Source organism: Solea senegalensis, linkage group LG19, assembly GCF_019176455.1.
Source record: "Solea senegalensis isolate Sse05_10M linkage group LG19, IFAPA_SoseM_1, whole genome shotgun sequence".
NCBI lineage: Eukaryota > Metazoa > Chordata > Actinopteri > Pleuronectiformes > Soleidae > Solea > Solea senegalensis.
This window is the reverse complement of record NC_058038.1, coordinates 4,507,714-4,530,230: the sequence shown is the minus strand read 5'-3', so window position 1 is coordinate 4,530,230 and position 22,517 is coordinate 4,507,714. Positions and strand designations below refer to the sequence as shown.

The window sequence follows — 22,517 nt, the reverse complement described above, 5'->3', positions numbered from 1 at the left end:
TTAATGTTGGAAGTGGAAGCCGGGCAGTTATTTGGAACAATAAAACTAATCTAAACTAAGACAATTAAAACACCACCACTCGTCTGCACTTGCTTAGTTTGAATTAAGCCTAACAGGGAAATCAGCTAAATCTAAATCTAAATTTAGAGCTCAGTGGTAGCAGCCTTTTCCACTTCCTTGGAATAAAGTTTTATTATGTAAATGTCCAGCACCTGCTATCTCCTGTTACCATTTTCATTTTGACCTTGGCACTTCTTCTTCTTCTACCTTGTCCTTGCCTCCAGAAACAAAAACGTACACACATTTTTCTTTTTTCTTTTTGAAACTATGCCAAATCTAGACCTCTTGGCTGCTTGTAGCTGGTTCTCTAAAAGAGTTTATAATGTTAGTGGTAGGCCACTACAGAGCCTGAATGAAGCAACAAACATCCCATTAGCTCTTTGACATGTACATCAAGACCACAACTGTATATTCATGAGGCTGAGTCTGGCACCGCTCCACATTGGCATTGCATGGTGCTGAGTTATGGACATAGAGTTAATAAATTGGGCATGACAACTCCTCGATTTCAGAAAACAAACATTAGTAGACGATGATGTTCCACAAGCATGATCTCAGGCGCCATTATAAAGCTCAGGAGGGAGGAGTTTTAGCTATACTGTATGTGGGTTTGAAGAGTTGGTCAACACTTAAAATATCAGGATATAAATCTAATTATATGCTGTGGGTCCAAGAGGCCTAATATCTCTGATGAAAGCTAGAGTAAGTAAGTGTGGGCAAGCGAGCAATAGCAGGCTACGATTTCACTCTCACCCCCTCTGGTTAAAGTTTTTCCCCAGAATATTGTCTGTGGTTATTGTGAATTATCGCTGCACTTTTTCAGCCATTTCCCCATGACTTGCTAACTCGCTAACTATTGCAATATCACGCAGAAAAATGAGTTGTGACTCATTAACAAAAAGTGATGCAAGGTGTTCCAAAATGGCAGTGAACATAGTCAAATTGGCTCTTTATTTATATTGTGGAGAGTTTTGTGTAAAGTACCTTAAAGTGATACTTGAGTAAAAGTACAAGTATCTTACCAGAAAATGACTTTGATAGAAGTTGAAGTCACTTTTTTTTATAATATTACTTACGTAAAAGTCTTAAAGTATATGACATTTACTGTACTTAAGTATCAAAAGTAATTTTCCGATATAAAAGTTTTAGAAGTAAAAGTATTAAAAACGTGAGGAGTTTGTAGCACGAGTTGTCTTTTCGTCTGGAAGGCTGTAGGTCCAATTCCTGGCTCTGCTAGTGTGTGTCCTCGAGCAACACACTTAACTCCATGTTGCAGGGTGTGAATGAGTATGAAAGATGCGTGAATGGGAAAACTGTAGTGCAAAGCAGCTCATACAGACCAACAGAAAAAGTTGCTAGAAATATAATTAACAAAGTACAGATATGTGAATGTTGTTCTTTGAATGTGAATTGGGTGAAAACATTTTTTTTAAAAGCAGGAGCCCATACATAACAGTTTTGGGAAACACACGCTCAAAGTTCTGACTGAATGTCCATAACAATCTGAAACAAATGAGTTGAGTTTGAGTCTGTATTATACGTTAATGCTCATGAGACTACAGGGAAACATCCAGGATCATTATGTATGATGTTTGATCACAATATGCGGCTCCACAGTCCATTACAGCGGAACAGTGTTTGTACAATGTTTGTGGCGTACAGCTGCATATTAGCAAAGCACCGTTTAAGAACTGAATCCAAAGCAATTGGAAATTAACCTCGCTGGGGCAGCAGAGTGTACAAACAACGCTCGCTCGTCACGCCGTTAAGTTTTCAAATGTCCAATAAAATATTGATGCTCTCTGTGTTTGCTCACATAAACCCAGAACCCAGGAACAATCGTACTGCAGTTTTCAAACATCACCTCGTGTGGTGCATAAGATGGATTGTTTTAGGCAAAACTGAAGAAATGCAATGCCACAAATTGAAAAACAAAGTTAAAACACACTAGTTTTGCCTGTGAGTCGGAAAACAAATTGTTCCGCTGGACACATTTATGTTGAAATGTTTTATGTAAAAGCCTATACATGCCTGGAATTGTAACAAGGTGCCACAGCAAGAAATATTGTTGGTTTTTAATGACATTTGAGGCACTTTGAGGATTTGTGATTTTTGTGGCGGTGGAATTCTTGAACAGCTGAGCTGCTTCTCCTTGTTGCCCAACTCTGAACCTGTCTGTTGATTTACTGCTCTGTGCTGGATGATGCAGTCTTCTGCATCACGGCCATGTGATAAATGGCACCCTGACGTTGTCATAGGAAAATGTGTTAAACCAAGTCAGTGTCCTGCAGCTTCTCCCACTGATGTGCGCCTGAAGTGAAACCGTAATGGAGGCTTTGCGGGGCAAACCAGTGGTGATTTATCTGTTCCCGTCGACCCCTGGAGACACAGACACATCAAACAGATTCACTCAGTGATATTAGGTTCTGTCACAAACCCCTCCCTCAGCTTTCACTGCTGCTCCTGCCTACATCTGTGCTACTTTATACGTTTTCATTTGAAAACAGCATTCTTATCGACGTTATCTGCATCTATACCGACACACCTGAAAACATACGTGAGGCGTCCGTGCAAGGAAGCCGCTTCTCTTCGAGGACTTCACCATTCCAAACCGTATCGGAATGTACCAAACCCAACTGTACCATGATGGAAACACGGCTATAGGCAGTTGTTGGTACTGAGGGAGCAATCATTTCTCCAGAATAACTTGTATATATGATTGGTCGCGTTATTAGATCAATAACTGACAATGATGTGACACTGAAACTGAAAGACAGTGGTGATAATGAACTTGTGGTGGATAAGAATGAAACTGTGTCATCGTAGAGGGCAGAAGGTAGTGTGGACGGCAGGAGTGTGCCGCACCAGTGTCCATGCAGAAAACCTGTGTTTTTAGCTTGTAGGGACAGAGAATCTACTGGTCTACTGCTGCCTTATTTTATATTTATTTATATTTTTATAAAAGGGTTTTAAACACAAATCAAAAAACTTTAAAATTGTCAATTTTCTCTATGGGCTTTGGTGCGGGAGAGTGTGCCGTTGACAAAGTGACACAAACTTTAGTTTCCAGTTAGAAAAGGCTGTCTAAGGGCGAGATAAATAGATTTCTTTTAAGATAAAGTCAACTTAAGCTGGTGTAAAATCTATTAGTTGAGCCTTTTCCTGCAATCTCAGTCTGGTTGTCAGTGCAGTGGGTGCACACAGTGCAATTAGTACTGACTGTGAGTCATTACCTAACTGCAGTTCAAAGTGGGAGGAGGGGTTAAAAGTGAAGACGGTCGTTAAATGTCTTGTAAATTTTCACACACAACTGCAATGAAACCAAAGAGCGTTCAGGCTTCGGCTCGTGTCTTATGAGCATTAAAGGATTTAAATATTCAGGAGCAAAGTGGAGCACATTTTCTGACTTTCCAGTATCAGACGGGTCGTGATCAGCAACTTTATAAATGCCACAGCAGATGGAAAGCCTCGCACCCGCGCTTTATTACAGTGTTGTCTTTGAAATCCCATCAAGCGCTCCCCCTCTCTCTCTCCCTCTCCCTCTCTCTCTCTCTCTCTCTCTCACCAGCATATGCGATATAACCTTGATCATATACTACGTCTTTCGCGTTGCTTCACATTTGGACATGAAATGAATTCCCAGCACTAAGATAATGGCAGGGAATGGATCAGCACGGTTCAAATAAGATCATCGTTTCACACCAAAATGCTGGAAAGGGTTGATTGTTTTTTTCCCCCTCACCCAAGGACACAGAGCCGCGTGCTCTCTTTTCATTGGACAGATGTTCGATATACATCTCCCCTCGTTCCTTTATCACATTTATTGCGAGTGTGACACTCAATCAGATGGCATTTGCTTTTGTCAGCACACCATGGAGCAAGATTGAGCAGATTCTATGTGCAAGTGTTTGGAGGGCAATAATCATTCCGAGGCTGCAGATTACAATGATGCGGTGAATATAATCCGTTTTGAAATGACACATCGGTGGATGTTTTACCTGAGGCTTAAAGGCCTCCGCGCGGACGCACTGATATTAATATTACTGCTTCCGACCCCGGCTGCCTGACCCGTGAAAACCTGGGAATTATGGGTTACATGGAGGGTGGCGATGGACGACCCAGCCCTCAGCCACATGTGTGTCTGTATTTGGAGCAGGGATCAGTGTAAGACTGTGGTTAAGCTGAAACTGTGGCTACCCATGCAGAAGCAGACCTCCTCCTCCTCCTCCTCCTTCTCCTCCTCCCACTGGTCCAGCTGTCACCAACCTGCTCTTACAGTCGACTCGTTGGCTGCCCACACATACCGCTGACCTCTGACATACACACACACATGTTCACATGCTTAATCCACATATGAGCATACCACTTTGCTCTTAATCTACACTGTGAGTGTGTGAGTGGAGTGTGTGTGTTTGTGTCGTCTTATGTGCTTCCGAACTGCACTGACAACATTTTCTCTCGGGGGGGGGGCAATAACTTTGGACAATAAACCAAAATATGATGAGTTTAAAGAGGCAGTTCTCCCAAACCACATGCACACAAATGACATATTTTGTGCTGTCAATGCAATGATGTGAGTAGACGTAAATTTGAACATTCCGTGCCGGTCTCACAAGTTGAAATATTTGAACGTAAGCAACATTTTACACCATGCAATGTCAGGAATATATTAGACACACAGGGATGTTCTCACTGAAGACATGCAAACAAAAAAGCCCCAAAGAAAGTTGAACTGGCATCCACACCGGTGACCCTCTGCTTCACTATCACGTGTCTTAGGAAATTCAAATGTATTCATTTGTGATTTCAGCTCTTAAAATCTTTTGTTCTGACACAAACTTGGCAAAATAGGCAGCAATAGACAGCAACTCCGCTGTCTCCATAAGATAAAACTTCAGTTTTAAGTGAGAAAAGGCTGTCAGAGGGTGAGATACAGCAACAAAAAACATTCACAACATATTGTAGACTTCAGCAGGCATAGATTTAATAAAGTGAGGCTTGTTGTTAAGTGGCTAAATGCACACGCAGCATTCTGTCATTTTTCAAAACACTTGAACTGTCCTTTCAGACACCTTCCACAAAGTAACGCGACCCCCCTCGTGCTCAAGCAGGGAAAAAAAAAACACACAAGCACAACTGAATAGATTCATTGCTAGTCTATGAAGTATTTCCAGCAGCCTCCCATTCCCACTTTCAGCAAACACACAGCAACATTATCATCCAATTCAAGCTGCATTTGCATCCACCATATTAAAGTGCAGGGGGAAATGTCGTCTTTTTATCCTCTGAAATTGCAACTATGTTCTCTAACAGTGCCGTTGTACCTGAAAACACCACAAACAATCAGCCGAAGTGCAAGTTTTGGAGATCACTCCATGTCTACGTGACTCGTTTCACGTCACACAGTGGTTTCACTTGATGTTTTCTTAATGGATCTTAACTAACTAATACATAAAAGTGGGAAAAATGTGTTTAAATGAGGAACAAGAAAAGGGGGAACACGACGCCGTTAATACTGTGGCTCATAATTTATCAGTCAGTTCCTCTAACAGCCGCTAGAACACGTAAAGCTGCTCGAGGGAAAGCAATCAGAGCGAGTCATAAATGACTTGGCTTTTATAGTTCTCTCTGGAGATGACGGATTGATTCGTTTGCCGCAGTAAACAGTCTCCAGGAAAGTAAAAACAACTCCTCATCCTGTGTCAGAGCAACTTCTGGAAACACTTAGGTGATAGGAAGTTGTGCCCGGTTGCAAGAGCATCTTTCCGCGTGTGTTGAGCCGCCGGTCAGGTGACGACAGAGAGACTGATGTGCGTGACGGCAACAATGAGTTGCTTACGACTTTATGCGATTAGATGACGACTCAGGGGCCACAATTCCATTCTAAAATGATTATCGGTGTCTTTTGAATGTCTTTGTCTCACCGTGTGATCGCTCACCACTTACCCACCACTATTTTTAACAATAGTACATTTGTAATGAGAAATAAGAGTTTAATTCATTATCTTTTATTAACCTAAATGAAATATGTGTAAACAACTTTACAAATTAAAGTAAATTCCCAATTTAAGACAAAAGGGTCCGGGTGACGGCACAGATCTGCCTTTTCGTGTCACCTATTTTATGTTATTTAACACTTAATTAATCAGAATTTGGAAACCTGTTAATTGATTCAGAATCACCCATTGGTATTATATTCTATTATATTTGCCAAAAAGAATGTCATCTTTCACTGTGACTGTCCCAGTTTATTCATTTGCCAGGTGACACAAGGCAGTGACTTAAGCTACTAGCTGCTGCTAGCTGCTACTGCAGTCCAGCATTGTAAAATTAGCTTTAAATGTTTGTAGCTACTGACGCCAACAGCCAATCGCATTAGTTAGCAGTAACATTTGTAGATTCAGCAACTCTTATTCAGACTTAATGACTCATATTTTAGTCTATTTTCTGTAACCACATTTTATTCTTTCACCCCAACCTGTCGAGGCAGAAAACTTTCACTGTCCTCCTCTCCACTGATGTCTATAGTGTTCGCTCATTGTGTGAATTGTTGGGTTTCTCTTCTCTCTATAATATCGTAAAGCTTTCTGCCTTGCTACGGACAGTGCCTTGAGATAATGTATGTTGGATTCCGGAATTTTAATTCAGTCGCTGAAAAGGTATACAGTAAAAATGTAATTAATGATATAAAATCCTCCTCAATGAAAGGACACATTATTGAGGCAGTTTAGTGTGAAAGATTAGATTTTCTCTGCTCACAAATGTGTATTTATTGAGGAAACTTCAGCAACTTTCTAACAACAAACAACCATTGTTGCACCATTCGTGTGTGTGACATCACCATTTAAAGATCTGCAGTGTTTAAGTTTGATTTTTTTTGTAAGATAACTGAGCTGTTCGGCGGTCGTGCACAGTATTCAGCCTTTTTCCTCTAAAAATTCATCAGGCAAAGTGATGGAGCTCCTCCGCTGAATGAAGTCTCATCACATGCCCTCACGCGTTTCATTTCTGAGGTTATCATTGTCATCATCTATCATGGAGGCGCCCCCCTCCCCATGTCTCAGCCCAGGGCTAATTGTGAAAAATTAAGTGACACACATGGCGCTATGAATAGAAAGCTATTGGGCTAATCAATTTCCCGTATTACAAATTTCATGTGCACCACATATGCGCACACGTGTTGGTAGCAGAATCCACTAGAGGCAGAGGGAGTGACAAGGAAGCAGAGGAGATGCCTGTTTTCCCCCCCGCCAGCCTATGCTGTGAGTGTTTTCCTTCTCGACAAGAATGAGGTGCAAGCGGCGCCGCGTCATGAATATAAATGAGTCCAGAGACGCTGCTGCTGTGCCCGTGAGCCCAACCATAAACTTTAGAAGCATTCTCAGCTCGCAAGACTCTTCCTCTATCATCAGATATCACGAGCGCGTCCCGAGAAGCTCTGCCCCTGCAGGACCTTAACCAACGTGGATCTGATGTGTGACCCTCTCAACAGAGACCTGTCAGGCCTCTATAAATTTGGCGGGAACCGGGATCACGTGTTGCTGCAGCATTGCCTGATTTGGAGTGAAATTTACTGCTCCGCCTCTCCCCTGACCTTGGATAGATTGCTCCGATACCCTGAAACCTTGTCCCTCCCCTGCAGTAAATATTTTTACTGCCTCGATTGCCTGTGACTAGCTGTCACTCAGCAGCACAATACCACTTGACGCGCTTGTTGTTTTTCCTCATCATTGTTATCTTTTGGACCTGCCGCCTCACGCCCCGCTCCACTTGTTTCCGTCCCTCTGTCTTCCCCGTGCCCTGTCATGCTTCCTCATCCTCTGTCTGCAGAGAAGATGGCGTGAGGTCTGGCGTCTTTAACATTTCATTAAGCGGACCATCTCTTAGTGTCCATGGACGAGCTGAACAGCTGATAAAGCTGACGCAAACCCCAGGATACAAACCCAGAGGTCATTTCATTCTGCCTTCAGGCTGTAGACTCATACACACACACACACACACACACATGCTAACATACTCTCACTCGCTTCTCATGCAACAGTAACGCAACTTTCCAAAGTTCTTAATTGAAATATAGTTCCATTTCATCACTTCCTGTGTGGATGATGAAAGGAGAAGCATAACTGATTATTACGTTAATCTAATGATACAACCTGATAGAAGCTGTATTTGTGACTTTACCTCTCTGTTAGACAACGTTTTCCAGCTGGAAACTTAAGTTTGCGTTGAGTTGTACACTGTTCCGTTTTTTGCACCAAACTCCATAGGAAAAACCATTGATTTTACATTACGGGGACATAACATGTTCATCCACTGCTTCTTCCATCAGTAAATTAAAATGTGATATTAGATGATTTACGGTGTTAAATCCTTCAATCCTGTTGAACCAAAGTGACAAAAAAAATGACTAAACCAGGCGGCAGTAGAGCAGCAGCTCCTGTATCACCATGAGCTAAAAACGTTGATTTTCTCTATGGGGTTTGGTGTTGGAGAGAAGGCAGTTTAGAAACTTCAGTTTCTGGCGGGAAAAGGCAATTTTGTACGCCAAAATAAAGCAGCAAATATGTTATTATTTTATATATTACACTGTAGACTCGAGCAGGAGTAGATTTTATTTTTATCTTTTGTTCAGTGGCTAAAACGCTCCTGTGACCACCGTCATGTGAGGAAAACGACTTGTTTGTTTCCTACTATAGAAAACACTCATCCAGTCACAGTGTTATGACAGTGATGGTCCTCGCATATATTTAGTATGTGATGGCGGTTGCCATGGGAACCGTCACCATCTGTTTAAAACAAAATAAATCTGCTTAATCACCAAGTGTATCAGGTGTTATTGATTAAGCTCCGCCCTCAGCCTCAGTGTCAGATTCCTCCATCATGGTTTAATAAAAGTGAGTGTGTGTGTACTTGCATTTCATACACACACACACACACACACGTGTTGAATTGTCGCACACACACACACTCATTCATGCATCCAATTACTGGCACGGGGATATGGTTGGTGTAACATAATGAACAGCCATTTTTCACCTGCCTAAACGGCACCACACTGTCTCATCCGACGTTTTCCATTCGTCCTCGGGTGAAGCAGCTGGAGAACAAAATCATATTTAACCTGCACACTGTTTTATTGATCTTTATGTCAAATTAACCACCAGATATGGATATTTATTGACACTGACCGAGAAACAAAGAGTAAACTAAAATATAAGCACAAAGTACAATGTCCACGATCGGTTGTTCACGATATCATTTCACAGTAAGTGTTGTTGGTCAAAAAGCAACAAGCAATATGAGCTTAAATGTGGAGTAAACAGTGTGGATAAGACCTCTGTTTATTTTTAATAACTGATGTTTTTAATAATCAAAAGTCAGATAAATAGTATTGATAGTAGTGTCTGTAAGGCAGGAGAGCGCCCTCTTTGGGCTACAATGAAATTGCCCGGCTCTCCTGGGAAATCGCGGCACATTCACTTTTCACTCGTCACCAGGATTTGCAGCCAGAGCAGAGCAAAGTTTTTAAAACATCTGTTTGTTTTTCTCTCTACGGGATAAAAAATGGCATCCAGTTAATTGAATTGTGTCTCCGTAGTGGATTCAACAGACTATTCAAATCATCATCAGCAGCAGCAGAAGCAGCAGCAGAAGGTTGTTAATGAAAATAAAACATTATTCTGTCAACAATTAGAATCTGCCGCTTTAAAGATTAACAGTTGTTGTCAGGGGAACAACTTAAAGCTAGAAAAACCCATCTACATATTATCAATTTTATGAGTGTGTTTGATAGAATCTATTAAAACAGAAGAAATTGTGTTACCAATCTGAGAAAGAAAACCTTTGCCTCTGCCCCCCCCCCAAAAAAAATGTTTCTTTAGAATAATCTTTAATAATAAGTTTTGCTTCTTCCCTGAGGGGCAGGAGGAAAATGTCAGCAGCCCTGACACGACTGATGGAATAAGCTCAAAGAAAAAAACATAAACACGCGGTTAAAGCTACATTTTCCTCTAAAAACCACCAAACGAGAAGAAAATATTAATTTTATAAATTGAATGAGCTGCTTATTTTTTTAAATAGTTGTTGATCTTTAACCAGACTTGGAAAGTCACTTTTTGAAAACTGATCACACTTGTTTCTGATCCATATATATTTATTGTAACTGTCTTTATTATTATTATTATTGTTATTATCATTATAATAATAACATTAATTGTTAAACAAAACATATTTTTTTATGTCTTGTGGCTCCTGATCTGTAGAAATTCAACCACGAGCTAACAGCCATTACATGACCATGTCCGTCTTATTGTTGTCCTTTTGAACAAATCAATTAGTGCTGTCAAAATGAACGTGTCATGCAATGAACACAGCTGAGTTTTAGTTCACTCCCTGTCAGAGCTGTGACCTTCGATCTCAACAAAACAGGTAGGATCTGCTCATTAGTTGTGAGCAGATCATGTAACTGTGTCTGTCGCCATATTAGCGTCGTAGAGGACGGTGGACTGGGAGGAATCTTTCACATGCAGCGCCATCGGGAGACACATTAATTAATGTCTCCAAATACACACGTGTATATGTGAAGAGAAATGACAGCGCCCTCTGCTGTTCAAGACGGGAAACTGCAGTGACTGGAAACTGCTGTCACCTGAAGTGTTTACATTTCGGTCCGCTGGATTCAGAAGAATCTGTATAATATAACTGTACCTGTTTATAGCTGTGACCATCGTCACATAAACATGACAGAGTTCATCCTGATTTGTGAAGATGTCGCTAAATTTATCACATCTGTTAAATGGGACTGAGTCATGTTAGAATCTGTAATCTGTAATCTAGAGTCTGACCGAGGGTGTGATCCCGCACACATGTGCCAAATTGTGCTCCAATCCATTGAGTTTTGACAGATATGTTATATGTTTTTTTTTATATATAGTTTTGCCCAGATTAGGATTAGGATTACCCGACAATTTGATCTTTTTTTGTGATGTAATTAGTGGGTAGATGCTTACCAAATGTGAATATAGAATATAGATTGAATAGACTCATAGACTGTACTTTATTAATCCCAAACTGGGAAATTAGAGTCCAAGACACATGGAATAAAAATATATGAAATGAAATTATATGTGTACAAGGAGTGTAATGAATAATAAATATGTAGTTAACTGCAAAACATCTAAACAAATGGACACATCATAGATGAACAGTTTGTCCTGGGTTTTGTTTGTCTATGAATTCATATAGTTATATATGTGAAGTACATATAGTGTGTACATTTAAACTGTAGTTCACTTAAAGTTAGTGAAACGTTCGCTGATTTCTGTTGTTGTTCTGCTTTTGTTTGGTGTCTGTGAACAGAACAGAACAAACTCATGTCAAGCAAAACTATCAGACCTGACTGAGGGAGCACAAGTGGGCGGGGCTGCCCGAAACACCTGCGTAGTTCTTTAAGCGGCAGAATTCCCTTCTGAAAGTTTTCGCGAGCGCTTCTTTGTGTTTTAGCAGCACAGTGTTGCTGTCTGGACACACAACAAATCACTTCCTGTGTGCGGCGAGGCTCACACAAGACAGTGTGTAAGTGAAATACGCTTTAAACTTGTGTCCAATCTACATTAATGATGTGGTTTTTATTTAATTAATCCTGGTAAATTTGCCTTTTTTTTTTTAATTGACTGGCGTCCCCTGAAATTAATAAATAAATAAATAAATAAATAAAACAAGCTGCTCTGTATTCATGGAGCTGGAGTGACAGAACACATCCTGCAGTAATTACAGGAAGCCACTCGCTCTCTCCGTCTCTCTCACACACACACACACACACATTCCTCAAAAGTCACTCTTCACTTCAGTGGCAGTTCTATTTCCCCCCCTGCAGGCGCAGCAGCAGCCGTGTCCCTGGTCCAGTGGGCAGCAGGTATCAAAGCGTCTCTCTAACTATTTACAATGACGCATCGATCCGCTCTGCTTAATCCTCCAGGCAGCTCGGTGAGTTAAAGCAACAGTTACACACACGCACACACACCGAGAGAGACACTCTGACAACAGACAGTGGAGCCAAACGCAGCGTGTCGCCGCCGGATGATCCTGAACCAGGATCCTGTTGAGTCCCTCAACCTGATCTGATTCCTAAGTGGAAGAAGATGAGGAGGAGGAAGAAAAACATACACACACTCACACACATCCACGTCCAAACCAAGTCCCAAAGAAGCAGGAAAACGTTTGACCCTCAAACTGAGGAAGAAGGAAAATTCTGGAGCAGACGTGAAGTGATGATGACACGTGAAGGTGATTCTCTTACCTGTGTTGGCAATCCACATCCAGCCCAGGCTCGTCACCACTCATCCCGCGTCCACAGCTTCAGCTGTCCTGCTCCTTTTTTTCTTCTTTTTTTTCTCTCTCTCTCTCTCTCTCTCCCCCCTTCTCCTCTTCCTTCTCTCCCCTTTGGCCCTCTTCTCCTCCTCCTCTTCCTTCACCCTCTCCCTCCTCCCTTCCTTCTTCCTCTCCCCGCACTTGTTTGAGTCTATTTCAGTAGCAGCAACAGAGGAGCCCGCTGCGACGGTGGCATGGTTTCCAGCACTTTGGCAGAAGGTCACATTATCACTCGCTGGTAAGAAAAAAAATACAAAAAAAAAAAAAAGGGGGAGGTGTGAGGGGAGGGAGGAGGAGGATGGAGTGATGGAGGGAGATCGAAGTGAGCAGATGCCAGAGGGGAAGGAGAAGAGGGAAATAAAACCAAACTGACAAATTGTTGCTGTCCTCTTGTGCTCAGAATGTCCCCCGGTCAGAATTAGAAGTTTTCTTATTTTTTTTCCCCCTCAGAGGCAGATTTTCTTCGGGGTGTGATGTCCCAGAATGCTTTGAGTGTGCATGTCGGTGTGTGAAGAGCAGTTTCTCACCTCTGTGAGAGAGAAAGATAGTTCCCGTCTAACCCCAAAGAGAGAGAGAGAGGGAGAGAGTGAGTGTGAGACTCTTCAGAAAAAGCTCCAGAATCTCACCCTGACCCAGCACACGTTCAGCTCTGCTTCCCTCTGCTCATCTCTCGCGTCCCGCCTCACGGAGACGTGCTCCATCTTTGCCGATGACACCTGTGAATTCCCATCCAACCTACAGACCCTGTCTTCACTTCCCAGCATCCCTTCTTCTTCTTCTTCTTCCTTGACACGAGTAGCACTCTGCGCTTGCTCCATTAAAAAATAAAGTCTCCAAGAATTGAACCAGCTGCCGGAGACAAGGCAGGCATCAGGGTGTAGATGGTGGAGAAGGCGAATCCACTGCCGGAGTTTGAAAACGTCTTCTTCTTTATGTTTACTTGTTCGTCCTGTCTCTGTCACACTTTGCTCACTCTCTTTTTAAGGCTTTCTTCATCCCGTTTGTCTTTGGCTCCTCTCTTTTCCCCACCTGTGCCCCTCCATCCATCCATCATGGAGCAGGAGCTTTCACTCCGGCCAACTGTAATCCCCGACTCCTACACTCACTGTGTGTGTGCTCTAATCATTATGTAGTAAGGATTTATCCTTTCCCTCTCCTCCGTTACCCTCCCTCCCTCCGCCCCTCCCTCTGCTGTCAGAGCATTCGGCTGTCCTACAACTCTCAACATTCCCCAGCTTCGCTTTTTGCGTCATGTAATACATCATCACGCACGCTCACATCATTTATCAGCTGGTATTTTTTTGTTGAGGCTTGTCCCGTTTCTGCTCCGTCTCTTGTCTTTCGGCAGATCCCATCAACAAGTTTGCCCTTGAAATGTTCTCTGGGACAAACGCAGCTTCTTCTCCCGTCTCTGTCCTGTGTCTGTGTGAAACACAGTTATATGCACAGTGTAGGGTACAATCTTTGTTTTGAGCAATTGTTCGGTTCTTTTTAATTGTGCTAATGAAACGTCGTTAGGCAACCGCACTGGGACGCGGACGCGCTGCCAGCAGATTTTAGCCACTTAACCAAAGGCTCGCCTAATAAAATCTACATCTGCTTAAGTCTAAGATCTCTTAAGAACACAGCATTTTGCTTTATCTCAACATTTTTTCCAGCCTGTTGCTTTGTAAAAAAGCTCACACTAAAATCCCTGATTTTCTCTATGGAGTTTGGTGTAGGAGAGTGAGATGCAGTTTCCTGTATAAAAAGCCGTCTAATGGCGAGATAATATTAATTAATATTATATAATATTCATAATATCATATACTTAACCAAAGGCTCACCTAATACGATCTACATCTGCTTGAGTCTAAGATCTCTTTAAGAACACATATGTCATCAATAAACACCTTTTCTCCAGGCTGGAACCTGAAGTTTGTGTTGCACCAAAGTCCATAGATAAAACCAGTGATTTTACATCAGGGCACACCGGGGTTGTTGAGCCACTGCTGCCTCCATCAGTAAGTTCATATGTGTTATTTTATGACTTTGGTGTTTGAAATCCTTCTTTCATGTTTTCCTCGGTGACGCAAATTTAACAAACGAGGCAGCAGTAGACCTGCAGCTCCTGTGTCGGCGTGAGCTTAAATCACTGATTTTCTCTATGGACTTTGGTGTAGGAGAGTGAGATGCAGTTTCCTGTTATATAACAGGGGGAAGACGTTTTGGTCCAGCAGTGAGAGATTTAATTTCTTCATAGGGCTCATAGAGGAGAGTCTGTGTCACGTGTTTTCAAGTGTCCCACTAGAACCAGTCGCACCGGTGTTGAACGCAAACCTCGGCTTTGACCTTCGCTGTCACTTGTTGTTCGTCATCCGACACATGTTCCGTCAGATGCTGTTGTTGACTCTTCGGGATGTACAGTACAAGGTTACTATTTCTTTTTTTTCTCACATTGGTATTCAGCACATGAAGCTGTGCTAACAGAACAGACCAGTCCAGTGCGGGCGGACTGACTGCGAGTGACTCATGTCTGCGTCTTTTATTCCCCTCAAAACTCACCACAGAAATAAATGGAGGAAAGTGGGTCGAAATGCCCTTGAGAAATCTGAGGTCGTCCTCTGAAATGAAAACTCTCCCACCAAAGGGACAGTTAATAGGAGGCCACGCTTGAGTCAATTGCAGATTAGAGGTGTGTTACAGATTACAGGAGGTTTTTGCACTTGTCTGTTGTGCAACATAACAAATAAATACAAGTTTATTTTGAGTTATTCTCACAGGTTTGGACCCAACAAGGTCTTTATTTTGTGTTCTCACAGAGACCACGTGGCCTAATGGACAAGGCGTCTGACTTCGGATCAGAAGATTGAGGGTTCGAGTCCCTTCGTGGTTGTACATATGGCACCTTCGCAGCCAACATAATGTATAATTTGATTTGTAACCCCAAGATTACAAATGTACACCGTTCTTTGATGGCTAATTCAGAAAACTCACGTTCCCTGACACTATCGAACTTGTGGTCACTGAGTTATACAGAAATACTCTAAATCGAATTTGGACAGCACTGCCACTACCTTGATAGAAGGAATACGGTAGTTTCCAGCCTTTGATAAATCTGCGCTGGAAATGATCCAAAATAACACGCTGAAACATATTTCACAATGGCCAGAGAGCGAGTGCGAGGCGACGTTCGCAATACCACGGCCAAAGTGACTCAGTCACGTCTGATTTTTCTTCAGGAGTATGTGTGGACACAGAAATCTAATCGTCCAGTTGCGATTCTCAAAAGCGATCAGTGTCACTTCAGCTGTGTGTCCATCAACCTGCATCGCAGCATCAAACGATGGATAAAAAGAAGGATTAGTAACGTCATATGTTGCATTAAACATCCTTTTCTGCCTGGAAACTGAAGACTTTTCCGGTCATTGTAAAAAAAGAAAAGCTCTATATGCACCAAAGTCCATAGAGAAAATCACTGATTTTACATCAAATGTACCTCAGTGACACAAACTGACCACACGAGGCAGCAGAAGACCAGCAGCTCCTGTGTTGTCAGTGAGGCTAAAACACTGGTTTTCTCTATGGACTTTGGTGTGGCAGATATTTAAATTCCCGCCTTTATATGTTCCGAGTTAGCAGTGACCTGAGTGATCTCTTCCATTGGATAATTATCAGGAAACAGCGGTGGGGTTTTACAGGCCTGTCACCGCTGCACACTCTCCGCGGCCGGGCAGTGCGGTGACCCCCGATCGATCGCCGCGCCGTTACAAACGTCGACAAGTCCCGCTGCTTGTGATCAACAGCTTATACAGTTAGCTGTTTCTCGATTGATCGCCGATCAATAAGGCAAACAGATAGCACTGTAGAAAGCAGGAGATAATTACGCGTCAGCTGCTATTGGGAGACTTTTTATTTTTGTGCGTTTGTAGAAGAAAAGAGCGGCAGCTTTTACCTGCAGTACAATGTCAAGATGGAACAGATACATGCATTTATAATTTGAACACAAATAATAACAAATTAAAGGGATAGTTCAATTTTTAGTTTATTTTTTTATGCTGGCTCTCAGTAACTCTATGATATCTTAAGAATATATTTACCTCTTGACTGAAAATTCAAGTGTGTGTGACTCATTCTCCCCGCACCAAAGCCCATAGAGAAAAGTTGTTGATCCACGTTTACCTCCATCGTTATGTTCACATGTATTGTTTTGTGCTTTCTTTCTATGAATCTTTTGTCTTGGTTTTACCCAAAGTGACACAAACTCATCTACCGCAGTCTAAAAATGTTGAGTTTCTCAATGGACTTTGGTGCAGGAGAGTGACCGAGTAACAAAAATGCTGTTTTATTAGATGCCAAGTATCTAAAAATCTGTTTTTCCCTTATTAGTCATTTGAAATGATCCCTTTAAGTCAGCAAAACAGCAAGCGTTAAAAGTGTGTTGTTTGCTTCTTTACTTTTTGAATTTATTGGTTTGGTTGTTTTTGCTATTTATAGTGTTATACTTTATTTCTGGGGTGAAATTGTGCTTTTCTAGTCACGACAACCACTTTTAGCTGCTTCACACCAACATTTCTGCCCTTCACCCGTTCACACCCGTTCCACTCACACGTTCATACAGAGACTCGCTCTCTACCAACCAAGCAGTCGCCACCACCATTTCTAACACATTTTATTTTTAACACATTTTCGTCTGAGACTGTCTGAGCTTATTTTATGTCTGCTTTGTGTGTGCTGTATTTTTGGGTTTTACAGAATCTCACACGTTGAAAATCCTTATTAATATGTTTAAAAAAAAAGAAACTAAAGGACCTGTTTTAGGCACAACATTATTTTGTTTGGTTGTAATTACTTTTGTAAGTTCAAATGTATTATATTAATTCAAGATTTTAGGGAAAAGAAACCCATATAAAAATTATATAAGTTGTTGTAAAAGCCATGAATAATAATATAAGAATCCATTTCAGTTATATCACCAGTTCTGGTTTGTAAATAATCCTTTAATCCAGCTCTTTCCTGACAAAAGTTCCTCCTCCTTCACGCTTTGACAAGACAAATCTCTGCAGATTGACACCTTCTGTGTGCCGCTGTCGTCTGGCATTTACGTTGTGGCGGAAGTAACACATGTCAGCGGATGGAAGCGCAAAACATATGCTCTCTCTGTATTTGTCTCTCCACGGCCCCGGCCTTCCTCCGTGACACGGGGCGAAATGGCAAAGACAACACATCTTAACCCAAAAATAACGTCCCCACAGTCGGTGACCCGAGCATCATGTCAGCTGTCACTATGAATCAAACTCCTGTCATTCACAAAAATGTGAGGTTTTTTTTATGTATCTGGGTTTAGTTTGGAGCTATTTTCAGAAGAAGTGAGGACGCGGGAAAACAGCGGGATAAAAGGCCAAACTGGGCTGCTGCAGATCCCAGGAGGGAGGCTGGATTTATCCCCCGCCGTCTCCCAAGTATTGACCAGTGCCATCTCAGCTTTCGCACCAAATCCTGGCTCTCTGTGCTGCACAGCGAGGCTTCTGGTGCTCGCTGTCTCACTAAATCCAACACTGCTGCCTCTGACAACGAGAGATAAATCCAGTCCTCAAACATGTCGTTTTGTTGATGAATTGAAATTGACTTTGTCCTCTTTCCAAGCACAAGAATCATGTGCATGGATTACAGTTTAAAGTGCTAGTTCAGCTTTTTTTTGAAGTCAGATGGTATGAGGCAGTCGGTTAAAAGTCCGATTTTAGTCAGACTAAGCCAATCATTTGGTTTTCTTAATGTCATGTTAGTCTGACTACAATCAAGCTAGTATTAGTGATTATTATGTGATTCATAGTCCGATTATTCCTGCATGTATACACTTAATCGGACTGGAGTCGTTCTTTGACCCAGAATTTGAAGGCGACCACTTATAAGCTGCAGTACTGTTGCCAGGAATCACACGACAACCACAAGAGCCAAGCTTCATCTAATTTGTATCACAATTAACATAACACACAGAACCAGCGCATGATCCATCTCATTGTCCAATGTTTGTTTTTCTGTGACATAAAAGTCAACAGGAAACTGATTCACTACGAACAAGCTCATAGAGAGATACAGCGCCACCTATGGAGCCGTAGTCAGATGTACACGGCCAATAAATCAATTTTTCTCCCCCCGCATTACTCGGACTCTGCAAGTTGTCTGGTTGGCAGTCTTAGTCGGACTAAGGCCTTAGCTTGATTAAGCCTATATCATGGCTGCTATACTATGACAACCTACTATGTCTGCAAAGTGAAGTTTGCGTCGCTCTGTAAACCTGTAAAATCGTCCCGCACCAAACTCCATTGAGAAAATATGTGATTTAACATCACAGCACACAGGAGTTGTCGATCCACTGCTGCCTCAATCATTAAGTGCAAATGTGCTATTTTGTGACTTTGGTGTTTGAAATCCTTCATTCAGGTTTTCCTCAGTGACACAAATTTACCAAACGAGGCAGCAGTAGACCAGCAGCTCCTGTGTCGGCGTGAGCTTAAAACGCTGATTTTCTCTATGGACTTTGGTGGGAGATATTAAGCAGTTTAGAAACCAGTGAGTATGTTTTTGCAGACTTAAGTTGGTGAAGATTTTATTTTGTGGTTATTTTTGTTTATGGCTTCTCAATAAAAGTGAGCCTCCATGTCTTATGTCTGGTTCCGCTCATGGCACAATCAGCACCTCTTACAACCACACTCCAAATACCCCCCGAATTATCCCTTTAATACTCTTCCCAGTCAGCATCGATTTAGGTATTTTAGGATCCTTAAAACGAGGTTACGTTCCGACAGTTGTCTTCAGACGTTTCGGGTTACACGTCACCGTCGTTTCAGCGGCGGATTATTGTTTCAGTCGCTTTGTTTGTGTTCAGTTACCTGATGATGAATTCAGTGCACTCACCCCGTCGCAATCAATAACGTGACAGAGCCGCAGATAGCGACGTGAAATGAAACATGCTGAGTGACCTTTGCTGGGGGGAAAAAAAAATGCACAGTAAAAAAATAAATAAATAAAAATTGGCTGTTAAATATAATTGAAAAATGGGATTTATGTTGACTTTTCTCCGTCTCTCTGTTTGGCGACATAAGTTATGACAACGTTAGAGACAAAAACATGTGAACAGGATGTGATGTTTTTGTTGTTCTTTCTACTCCACGTTATACAGTTTGGTTTTCAGTGCACTTTTACAACATACTGTGTCATTATTTGGCGTTTTTATGGCAAAGGGTGATGACTTTATAGGCATTTTTAATGATGTATGTATTTTACTCAGGCATTTTCATTTATACACATCACATATTGCTCTGTAGGTATTTTACGACAGTGAATGTCTTTATTTCATTATTGTCTTGTAATTCACACTGAAACTTTGTTTGATAGCAGCAGCAACAGCAAGAAACAACTAAAAATATGAATGCAAACAATATTATTTAACAGTATACAACATATACTGTCATATTTGTACGGAAATGTAAAGAGTGCAGTTGTTAACAGGTGAAAAGTAACATTTTATACTTTTATGACACAATTTATGTGGATTAATTTCATGTTAAAACTTATTTTTTTTAAATCTTTACACTGCAACTAATGAATCATTTCGGAACCACCGACAGTCATAGACATCATTTTTATTGCGTTCCTTCCTATGCATAAAAATGTTCAGATATATCTCTCCACATTTATAATATTTTTGCATTTAACGATTTGCCCGACACTTTTACACAAGATGATTTACAAGTGATCAACATTAAAGGTTACGGTTTAATAGGAAACATTCAATATTAATTTTCAAAAGTTACAGTGCAATCAGAGACATTGATTATAGAGTTACAGCACAGAGAGAGAGAGAGAGAGAGAGAGAGAGAGGAAAGACTGTCAGGAAAGAAATTATTGATGAATGAAGAGCTCGAGATTTGAAAATAGTAAGAGTAGAGACAAGTTAGTTTTACATATATATACAGTATATATATATGTATATATACACATATATATGTATATATATATATATATATATATATTTATATATATACATATGTATGTTTGTGCATATGTGTATACATATATAACACAATGAATCAGATTTGATCTTTTCCCTCCAGTCTGGTGCAAAAAAAGAACGAGACAACTGTTAGTTTTTAAACCTCTGATGTAATTTAATGAAATTGTGTGTGTGTGTGTGAGAGAGAGAGAGAGGGAGAGGGAGAGAGAGAGTGTGTGTGTGTGTGTGTGTGTGTCTGCAGGTGGGCCTCACTCACTATTTCACACCATCACTGAGAATTCACACACACCTGCAGCGGCTGAAAAGCGTGTCCTCAAAACTGCTGCTGCTGACACACTGCTGCTGCTGCTGCACTCAGCACCAGTGTGTCAGCAGCGCCCTCTGTTGGACACACTCTCCAGTGCTCTCTGTGGATGTCATAATACAGTATATGCATTAGTGGTTGGCAGTGGATCTGACTGCCTATCTGCCTGCCTGCATATCTTATCTTAAATCTTTTAACATTTCTGAATAACTGACTGTAGTAGACATCATTTTATTGAGTTATCATAAAACACAAAACTTCTGATTTCCCTTAATTCATAAAATTTACATTTAATCATTTGACAGACAAAGGAATTAACGTTACAACTAAGGTAAAGATTCAGTATTAGCCAAAAACTACAGTAACATCAGAGACATTGACTAGCACAGTGAGAGACGGTCATTAATCTGTGTGTGTGTGTGTGTGTGTGTGTGTGTGTGTGTGTGTGTGTGTGTGTGTGTTTCTCCAGAGGCCTTGGACAACAGACGGGTCACAGTGAAGCCACGGTGTTTAAATCCGGTGTGCAGATGGACACCAGTAGTGGTTCTAAATCCTGCACGTGTTGGCACCAGGCAGAGTTGGACCGATACATGAGCAGGTCGATATCTCAACAGATCTTGTTGTTTTTTAACTCGTCCTTAGAAATGTATATACATATACATACATGTGTATATATATGTGTATATATACATATATATATACACATATATATGTATAAAACATTTAGCAGATATTAGATATGTTTTCTGTATTGTATTATATCATCACTCTGAGAGAAGGAAATGTGTGTTTACCTGCTGAATTCCTGCAAATAGAACATCACATTTTGTTGGGCTGAAAAGTGTCATTCAAATTAACTCTTTGATTTACATTAATCCTTGTTCTCCTGTTGTGAAACAAAACATAATCCCAGGGAACTCCAGGAGTGGGGTTAAGTCTAAACATTCACTTGGACTCAAAGAAAAACTGAATAGAAGTCAACAGTCAAAGGTTAAATCAATTATTTTAAAGAGCTATGTCGGGTTTTTTTTTTTTTTAGGTGTGGTTGTGTGAGACCTTCACAGGCCTCGTTAGCGCAGTAGGCAGCGCGTCAGTCTCATAATCTGAAGGTCGTGAGTTCGAGCCTCACACGGGGCAAGTGTTTTAGGATCTGCCCCGTGTTTACGCCCTGAGTGAAGGTGCCCATCCCCCGTAACTCCTCTGAGCATGCAAAAAATGCGCCTTGCACCCATCCCCCGTCACTCCTCAGAGCCTACACCCTGTTTGTGCGTGTTCACTGGTGAGTTAAAAACAATACTATCATTAATTCACAGAAAAGTATTAGAGCCACATCTTTTTTTTTTTTTTGAAATTGAAGCGAAAAAAAAAAACATATCATGAATTCTAGAAAAAATAGAGTAACTACTTTTGTTGTAATTGATTGAAGAGTCATCACTCTTAATATTCTTAAATGCCATTTGTCTCTTTCATCCACAAATTCTCTTGGCATTTTCATAAAAAGTAAACAATTATAACCATTTATCAAACCGTTCTTTATATATGTATATCATCTAAAAAAGTTTTTAGTTCTGGACAGGAAAGAATATGACGGATGGGCATATGTTTCCCCACAACACTATTCACTTCAAAATGAAGAGACTGTGGTATATATTCATTCATTCCTTCATCCCTGCCCTGCTAGAAGTTGAGCTGGACCATGAACAGGTGAACTCTAATGTGCAGCTCTTCGGGTCACCCCCTGTTCCTGTGGCAAATCAGAGCTTACCTCTGCTGGACTACATCAGAGAG

General features: G+C 41.2%; 1 protein-coding gene and 2 non-coding genes across 3 annotated transcripts in view; 2 read left to right on the top strand and 1 right to left on the bottom strand.

Annotated features, from left to right (window-relative positions):
• grin2ca (glutamate receptor, ionotropic, N-methyl D-aspartate 2Ca) overlaps nucleotides 1–12,470 on the bottom strand; it is a 56,258-nt gene extending 43,788 nt beyond the window's left edge. Inside the window, exon 1 of the mRNA XM_044049958.1 lies at nucleotides 12,359–12,470. The gene's annotated coding sequence lies outside the window, so the exon portion shown is untranslated. The remainder of the gene's footprint in view (nucleotides 1–12,358) is intronic.
• A 2,761-nt stretch (nucleotides 12,471–15,231) lies between these two features.
• On the top strand, nucleotides 15,232–15,304 carry trnar-ucg. The gene has a single exon. It is a non-coding gene; the product is annotated as a tRNA-Arg (tRNA).
• Nucleotides 15,305–21,793: 6,489 nt separating this feature from the next.
• trnam-cau lies at nucleotides 21,794–21,866 on the top strand. The gene has a single exon. It is a non-coding gene; the product is annotated as a tRNA-Met (tRNA).
• The last annotated feature ends 651 nt before the right edge of the window (nucleotides 21,867–22,517 follow it).